Source organism: Takifugu rubripes, chromosome 3 (genome assembly GCF_901000725.2).
Source record: "Takifugu rubripes chromosome 3, fTakRub1.2, whole genome shotgun sequence".
Classification (NCBI taxonomy): domain Eukaryota; kingdom Metazoa; phylum Chordata; class Actinopteri; order Tetraodontiformes; family Tetraodontidae; genus Takifugu; species Takifugu rubripes.
Window position 1 is genome coordinate 42962 of NC_042287.1, and position 9908 is coordinate 52869.

Sequence of the window (9908 nt, forward strand, 5' to 3'; positions counted from 1 at the left end):
CGAATTCAAACCACACGACTCTGTGTGGGGCACAGATGTACCACGAGAGTTTAAACACTGGACAGATGGAGAAAAGGTCTCCATTAGCCTTTTTTCCGTGGGTAGGAGTGGCAAAGAACATATTGAGATTGGAAACAGTTGATTATAGGCTGAAAGTGTTTACTAATTTGACAAAAGTTGATCTCACAGGAGTCAAGGAAGAAATGACAGCGCTAAGACTGATGACCATGCGGAATAGGATGACCCTAGATCTCTTAACGGCCCCCCAGGGAGGAGTTTGTGCAATGGTAGGAGATTACTGTTGTACGTTCATCCCAGAGAATGATGCGGATGGTCATTTGATAGATAGCGCATTGAAAAATTTAACTAAGCTACAGAAAGCTATGATTGACAATGGTAGTCCTCCACCAGACTGGCTTACAGAAATGTTGTCAAGGGGGAGGGAGCTGTTGTTCAAGATAGGAATGATGATAGGGATAGTGTTGCTAGTATTAGCCATACTAGCTTGTTGTGTAGTACCTCTTGTTCGGGTTGCATTGGCCGGCCCGTGGGATCGGTTGTTACTAGTACTATGCTGCAGGTGGAAGAACGATTTCTACTGGACGACGATGAAGAGGAATCAGAAGAAGAATGGACAAATGTGACACAAGATGTAAATGAAATGTTTAAGATGTCTTAAGCTTGAAGAGAATTGTCTTTATTTTATTATCATGTGTTGTACCATATGTTTTTGTTTTCTGTTACAGTTAGTTTAGAAGTTAGGGCTAGTATATAATCTTTAGTAGGAATAAGCATAAGCAAGTCAGTTGACCCTTCCTTGACATGAATGTTGTTTGGACTGTTGGGGCCAGGAGGAGACAGTCAGACAGAAAGTGGTAGACCCCCATCGTAAAACGTGACAGAATAGTTTACTGGTGATTGATAAGTTCCTTGGCAGGAATATGACCTCTGACCTGGCCATCTGAGAAGACAATGGAGAAGAAGGACTGCACCAACACCAAATGAGGCAGGAAGAAGAAGATGAGGTCACCCAAGAAGAAGGACTGGATTGGACTGAATTAGCATCAATAATTTATATACCGTATTTTCACAACCATAAGGCGCGCCGTATTATAGGGCGCACCTTCAATTAACAGCCTATTTTAGAAATATTTTCATACACGGGGCGCACCGTGTTATAAGGCGCATAGCATAGAAACTGCGTAGTGCCTGTGGTTTCATGACGCGTTCACTAGATCGAGCTGCGCTAAAAGGAATGTCAGTAAAACAGCCAGATAAGTCAGTCAAACTTTATTAATAGAATACAAACCGTCGTTCTCACAACTCTATTCACTCCCAAAACGAATAAACAGCTGTTTTATTTTTTTTCCCCGAGTGACGTAGTGTTTTTGCGTAACACAGTTCGTTTAATAACAGCGAGTTATAACAGGCAGTGCAACATTTTTATCACAAGTGGAGTTTAATAAATCTTCGATTTAGTGCAACATTTTTATCACGTAGTACCGTTGCGGTAAATCAAACGTTAGTGCAAACACAATATACGGTAACTCGAACTCTCGAAGTAGTGCAAAGCGATAGCAATATAACAATAGCAATATAACAACGTTGTTCAAACGGTAATGTCCATATTCACAGTATGACCAGCCTTGTTAAGTTGTGAACACACAAAAGAAACACGTAAAGATCACTTTATCAGTTCATTCCTCATCCAGGAATCCCTCGAATTCTTCTTCTTCGGTGTCCGAATTGAACAGTTGTGCTAATACGGCGTCCAACATGGCCGGCTCCGTCTCGTCAAAGTCGTCATCAGGGTCGGTGTCGCTGGTGTTGTCTGGCATTTCAGTGACAATCCCTGCCTTCCCGAAAGCTCGGACCACGGTCGATGCCCAGGCATTTACGATCCACTGGCAGATAGTGACGTATGACGCTCGGTGCCGTCTCCCTGTCTTGGTGAACGTGTGTTCGCCGTTCATCATCTACCGCTCCCACGCAGTTCGCAGTCTAGTTTTGAATGCCCCGTTGACACTAATATCTAGCGGCTGGAGTTCCTTTGTTAATCCACTTAATGCTTTGTTTCCTCGGAAGCTCCGTTGAGTCTTCTTTACCTGGCGCAGGTCGTCTTGTTGCTTCCTCCACTTCCGCACCATTGATTCGTTCACGTTAAATCCTCTTGCCGCTGCTCTATTTCCGTGTTCAACTGCGTGACTGATAGCCTTCAGTTTGAACTCTGCGTCAAAAGCGCGTCTCTTGCGAGGAGCCATTTTGGGGTCTTTACAGACAGAAATGGTTTGGGACTGAATTTACTGCTGTTACCTCGGCCACGCCTACTGACTACGGTAGCCGCGATTAACCAATATTACCGTAATCCATACAAAAGGCGCTCCGGGTTAAAAGGCGCACCGTAGATTTTTTAGAAAATTCTAGGCTTTTAGGTGCGCCTTATAGTCGTGAAAATACGGTATGTCTTTCTATAAAAGACTGGGTCAAGGGATAGTTAGGTGGTCAGACTTCATGCCCTGACAATTGACTCTGTTGTTTGTAGGGTTATGATTAGGCCCAGGGTTCTGTAATATTTGTATCTTGAATTCATTCTATTGTAAATACATTTTGAAATTGACAGCATTTGTTTACTTGAAGTCTTCATTCAAAGAACACGCGGATTGGCAGTGACACACGAGAGGTATTGCAATCCAACAAGTTGTACACATATTGAATTTTGAATGTAAGAAATGTGTTTCTAGGAAAATGATGTAATGCATTTAAATTTCATAAAAGAAAAGATGTAATACTGACGATGAGAATCTAGACACATTTAACGATAAACAGGAGGGAAATGTGAGAAGAATTATTGTTGTTATTACTATTATTGTTTAAATTCTAGGATGAGTAGATTTATAGTGTTTAAGGAGTGTTTAAGAAAAGGAATGTATGAGTGTTTGAATCAAGTATTGGAGCTGTTATGTACCCAGCACTGAGAGGTACCATGTTCAAGGACACGAGGAAGTCGTAAAGATAGTAAGAGAAGGAATCGTGAGGTCAGATTGACATAGATCCTGTGTGCACCAAATAAAAGAGGTGAGCGAGCTGCAGACGAATGGAGTTGACAGAGGAAGCTTGAACTGCTGCTCGACTCTCCCTTGCAAGAAACTCCTGTTGTTTGCGTGGTTGATCTGAGTCTGGTGAACGAACAGCGCGGGTGATCAAAACTTCACCCTCACACATTCACAAGGTGTGATTCTGGGTAACGTATTGTGTCACTTCCTGTCTTCTCAATCATTCGTTGGTTGCACTGTGCACGGTGTGTTGTATTCACTTTACTTAAAATTGAACACTTGGGACATTCTAGTAACCTGATAACAGTGAGAAACAACCCATATTAAACAAATACAGGGCTCCACCGATTATCAGCGTTAGCATGGCCTCATCGTCTGTTTCACCCGGTGTCTTTGTCTGTTCAGCATGTAAAATGTTTAGTTACTCCTCTGCCTCCTTTAGTGAAGGGAATAGGTGCGGAAAGTGTAGTTTATTTACGGCTATGGAGGCGAGACTTAGTGAGCTTGAGACGCGGTTCCGCAGCTTGGAGTTAGCTGGAGTTGCATCAGGTAGCCAGGAGAAGGTAGCTGCTACGGAGCCACCTAGCGTAGCTACAGCCCCCAGCAGCAGCTACAGTCCCCCAGCAGCAGCCGAGCAGCCGGCTAGCCCGGGGCGGCTGGGTGACGGTGCGCAGGAAGTGCAGCCCAAACCAAAGGCCCACGGTGCACCACCGCACGCTTCCCGTGGCTAATCGTTTTTCCCCATTGGCGACACACCCGCTGAGAAAAAGACCCTGGTAATTGGCGACTCTGTTTTGCACTACGTGAAGCCGACTCCAACGACCATAGTTAAGTGCATTCCGGGGGCCAGAGCGGGCGACATAGAAGCAAATTTACGGCTGCTGGCGAGACTTAACGTAAATTTGGTAAAGTTATTATTCACGTCGGAGCCAACGACACCCGGCTTCGTCAGTCGGAGGTCACCAAAATTAACTTGGACTCGCTGTGTAACTACGCAAAAACGATGTCGGACTCCGTAGCATTCTCTGGTCCCCTCCCCAATCTGGCCAGCGATGAGATGTTTAGCCGCATGTCATCGCTTCGTTGCTGACTGTCACGGTGGTGCCCCGAAAACCAGGTGGCCGTTATAGACAATTGGAGCACTTTTTGGGGGAAACCTGGTCTGATAAGGAGAGACGGTGTCCATCCCACACGGGATGGTGCCTCTCTCATTTCTAGTAACTTGGCTGATTTTATTAGATCCAAAGTGACCTGACAACCCAGGGTCCAGACCAGGATGCAGAGTTGTAGTCTTACACACCTCTCTGCTGCTTCCATAGAACCCTCATCCACCAACAATAACATATTTAACACTATAGAGGTAGTCTCTGTTCCACGGTTAAAAGTTCACCAAGCACAGAGCAGGGGAGCGGTCAATCACCATAATCTTATTAAAATTAATACTAAAGCACAAGTTGGAGAAACTAATATCACAATTAAATGTGGACTGTTAAATATTAGATGTATTTTGTGTAAATCCCTGTTAGTGCACGACCCGATAGCGGATCATCACATCGATTTATTTTGTCTTACTTAGACCTGGCTTCAGGAGGAGGAGTATGTTAGCTTAAATGAATCTACTCCTCCTACCCATCTGAATTATCATATTCCTCGTGTTACTGGTCGAGGAGGGGGAGTGGCAGCAATCTATCACTCCAAGTTATTAATTAATCCTACACCAAAACATGGCTCCAGTTCATGACTGACTCTTGGCATCACCCATCTGAACTGGAAGGCAGAAAAGCTACTTTTGTTTGTAGTTGTATATCACCCCCCTGCTGGGCCACATTCAAAGTTCCTATCTGAGTTCTCGGATTTCTTATCTGACTTGGTCCTTAGAACAGACAAAGTCATTATCATTGGGGACTTTAATATCCATGTAGACGCTGTAAATGACAGCTTTAGAAATGGCTTCATTTCATTACTTGAGTCAGTTGGTTTCCTCCAGCAGATAAACCAACTAACTCATAGCTTCAACCACACCCTAGATCTAGTTCTGACCTATAGTGTTGAGGTAGAACATGTGTCAGTGTTCCCTCAGAACCCACTCCTGTCAGATCATTCATTGATCACTTTTACATTAATGAATAAGGATTCTTCTATCCTGTAGCTAAGTTTAAGGAAGCAATCCCTGCGTTGATCCCAGGACCATCGTGTGTTTCCCCAGAGATCAATCATTATAATCTTAGCCCTGCTGAGGTTGACTCTATTGCGGAAGGTGCAGCAACCTCACTGAGAATCATGCTTGATTCTGTTTCCCCCCTGAAAAAGAAAATAGTAAATCAGAGGAGGTGTGCCCACTGGTTTAATTCACATATCAGGACCCTCAAGCAGAAATTGCACAGACTAGAAAGGAAGTGGCATTCTTGTAAAATAGACAGCTATCATGTAGCCTGGAAAGACCGTCTAGTAGTTTACAAAAAGGCCCTCCGTAAGGCTAGAACAGATTTTTTCTCTTCTTTAATTGAGGAAAATAAGAACAACCCCAGGTTTCTTTTCAGCACTGTGGCCAAATGAACCACAGTGTTTTAGATCCATATATCCCTTCTTCCCTTAGTGGTGAAGACTTCATGAGCTTTTTCACTGATAAAGTTCTAGCCATCAGAGAAAAAGCTAACCAGGCCATCCCTACAACTGGACCATCACCAGATGTGCTGACTGTGGGAACATACAGGTTCTCCAATGAGCCCTTAAGCTCCTTCAGCCCTATATATTTTTCTGAGGCGTCTTTGCTAATTCAGAAATCCAAGACCACCACATGTCTTTTAGATTCCATCCCAACACACCTGTTGAAGGATGTTTTACCATTGATAGGCAGTTCTGTCCTGGACCAGATCAGTTGTTCTTTAGTGTCAGGTTATGTACCCCGGTCCTACAAGGTGGCAGTAATTAAGCCGTTGCTTGAAAAACCATCACTGGATGCTGATGTCTTAGCAAATTATTGGCCGATATCCAACCTTCCTTTTATCTCTAAAATTCTTGAGAAGGTGGTGGTGACTCAGTTACTGCAGCACCTGCAGAGAAACAGCCTGTTTGAGATGTTTCAGTCAGGCTTTAGAGCTCATCACAGCACAGAAACAGCACTTCTTAAAGTTACTAATGATCTTCTTATAGCTTCAGATCATGGAGTGGTCTCTATGCTGGTTCTGCTGAACCTCAGTGCTGCTTTGATCCAATTGATCACAGCATCCTGTTACAGAGACTGGAACATGTGATTGGGATTAAAAGGACAGCACTAGACTGGTTTAGATTATATCTATCTGATAGATACCAGTTTGCTCATATCCATGGTGTTCCCTCTTCATACAGTAGGGTTAGCCATGGAGTTCCTCAAGGTACTGTACTTGGACCAATCCTCTTCACCTTGTACATGCTTCCCTTAGGGAACATTATTTGGCAGCATGGGATACATTTTCTTTGTTATGCTGATGACACTCAGCTTTATTTATCCATGAAACCAGAGGAGACTGTGTGTGTTTCTGTGCTCTGTGCCTCTCCTCTCCTCTCCTCCCTCTCCTCTCCCTCTCCCTCTCCCTCTCCCTCTACTCTACTCTACTCTACTCTACTCTACTCTACTCTACTCTACTCTACTTTCCCTCTCCCTCTCCCTCTCCCTCTCCTTCTCCTTCTCCTTCTCTCCTCTCTCTTTACCCAGCCAGCCATCAGCAGGAGGGTCCCCCTACATGAGCCTGGTCCTGCTCAAGGTTTCTTCCTGTTAAAGGGGAGTTTTTCCTTGCCACTGTTGCTTGTCTGGGGTTAGGCCCTGGGATTCTGGAAAGCGCCTTGAAACAATTTTGATTGTATAAGACGCTATATAAATAAAGATTGATTTGATTTGATTAACATGTGGTTTCTCTGTGAGGAATCCTGGATTAACTTTTGACCAAAATCTCTCTTTCAACTCACACATTAAAACAGCCTTTTTTCATCTGAGGAACTTCACAAAGATCAGGAAACTACTGACGCGGCATGATGCTGAAAAGTTAGTCCAGCACTTGTTACTTCCAGGCTGGACTATTGTAATTCTTTATTAACAAGGTGTCCAAACAACTCTTTAAGAAGCCTCCAGCTGATCCAAAATGCTGCAGCCAGAGTTCTGACAGGTATTGACAAAAGAGATCACATAACTCCTGTACTGGCATCTCTTCATTGGCTGCCCATTAAATTTAGAAATTTTTTTAAAACCCTTCTTTTGACCTAGAAGGTTCTCAGAGGCCTAGCTCCATCCTACCTGGAGGAGCTAGTGACACCTTACCAGCCCAATAGACCACTCCGTTCTCAGAATGCTGGTCTACTTGTGGTTCCCAGAGTTTCTAGGAGTAGAATGGGGGGCCAAGCATTTACCTACCGGGCCCCCCCTGCTATGAAACCAGCTCCCTGTCCAGGTACGTCCTATATAGTCCTATTGAGCATTTTGCCATGTATGAGTTCCTCACTCGCTCGCACTATTTGCCGACAACTAAGTCGGGTAATTTGGCATGGTCCCTTTAACGGACCGTGGGAGTTTAATGGCTGGGGTGTGGTTTTTTCCCGCACTTACTTGTTTTCTCCTCCACATGTCGCAATAATAAAAGGCACACACGATTGTGTGTCAATAGTAATTTAAGTTGTATTGCCTTTACTTTGCAAACGCAACACTGGTGACCCCGACTCTCGCTGGACGTATCATTCAGTGACTTTTATTTTCGACTATGGCAACGAATGCAGTTTCATTGAAGCTGCCGGAGTTTTGGGAGACTTCGGCGACTGCGTGGTTTGCTCAAGCGGAGGCGCAGTTCGCGCTGCGAGAAATCACCGCAGATGAGACCAAATATTATTATGTGGTTTCTGCACTTGGGAGTGCTACGGCATCCAGAGTGGTAAGGACGAGTTGTGAGTATTGCGTCACTTCCTGTCTCTTCTATCGTTCGTTGGTTGCATTGTGCACGGGGTGCCGTATTCACTTAATATTGAACACTTGGTGTGTTGTATTCACTTAATATTGAACACTTGGTGTGTTGTATTCACTTTACTTAAAATTTTGAACACTTGAGACATTCTAGTCACCTGATATCAACAGTAAGAAACAACCCATATTAAACAAATACAGGGCTTCGCCGATCACTAGCGTTAGCATGGCCTCACCGTCTGTTTCACCCGGTGTCTTTGTCTGTTCAGAGTGTGAAATGTTTAGTTACTCCTCTGCCTCCCTTAGTGAAGGGAATAGGTGCAAGAAGTGTAGTTTATTTATGGCTATGGAGGCGAGACTTAGCGAGCTTGAGACGCGGTTCCGCAGCTTGGAGTTAGCTGGAGTTGCGTCATGTAGCCAGGGTAAGCTAGCTGCTGCAGAGCCGCCTAGCGTAGCTACAGCTAGCGGTCCCCCGGCAGCAGCCGGCTAGCCAGGGCGGCTGGGTGACGGTTCGTAGGAAGCGTAGCCCAAAACAAAGGCCCGCGGTGCACCACCAACCGCTTCCCGTGGCTAACCGCTTTTCCCCACTCGGCGACACACCCGCCGAGAAACCTGGTAATTGGCGACTCTGTTTTGCGCTACGTGAAGCCGACTCCAGCGACCATAGTTAAGTGCATTCCGGGGGCCAGAGCGGGCGACATAGAAGCAAATTTATGGCTGCTGGCGAGACGTAATCGTAAATTTGGTAAAGTTATTATCCACGTCGGAGCCAACGACACCCGGCTTCGTCAGTCGGAGGTCACTAAAATTAACTTGAAGTCGGTGTGTAACTACGCAAAAACGATGTCGGACTCCGTAGCATTCTCTGGTCCCCTCCCCAATCTGGCCAGCGAGGAGATGTTTAGCCGCATGTCATCGCTTCGTCGCTGGCTGTCACGGTGGTGCCCCGATAACCAGGTGGCCTTTATAGACAATTGGAGCACCTTCTGGGGAAAACCTGGTCTGATTAGGAGAGACGGTGTCCATCCCACTCGAGATGGCGCGTCTCTCATTTCTAGTAATCTGGCTAATTTTATTAGACCCAAAGTGACCTGACAAACCAGGATCCAGACCAGGAGGCAGAGTTGTAGTCTTACACACCTCTCTGCTGCTTCCGTAGAACCCTCATCCACCAACAATAACATATTTAACACTATAGAGGTAGTCTCTGTTCCACGGTTAAAAGTTCACCAAGCACAGAGCAGGGGAGCGGTCAATCACCAAAATCTTATTAAAATTAATACTGAAGCACAAGTTGGAGAAACTAATATCACAATTAAGTGTGGACTGTTAAATATTAGATCTCTTTTGTGTAAATCCCTGTTAGTGCACGACCTGATAGCGGATCATCACATTGATTTATTTTGTCTTACTGAGACCTGGCTTCAGGAGGAGGAGTATGTGAGCTTAAATGAATCTACTCCTCCTACCCATCTTAATTATCATATTCCACGTGTTACTGGTCGAGGAGGGGGAGTGGCAGCAATCTATCACTACAAGTTATTAATTAATCCTAGACCAAAACATGGCTTCAGTTCATTTGAAAGCCTGACTCTTGGCATCACTCATCTGAACTGGAGGACAGAAAAGCCACTTCTGTTTGTAGTTGTATATCGGCCCCCTGCTGGGCCACATTCAGAGTTCCTGTCTGAGTTCTCTGACTTCTTATCTGACTTGGTCCTTAGAACGGAAAAAGTCATTATCATTGGAGACTTTAACATCCATATGGACGTTATAAACGACAGCTTTAGAAATGGCTTCATTTCATTACTTGGGTCAGTTGGTTTCCTCCAGCAGATAAACCAACCAACTCACAGCTTTAACCACACCCTAGATCTAGTCCTGACTTATGGTGTTGAGGTAGAACATGTGTCAGTGTTCCCTCAGAA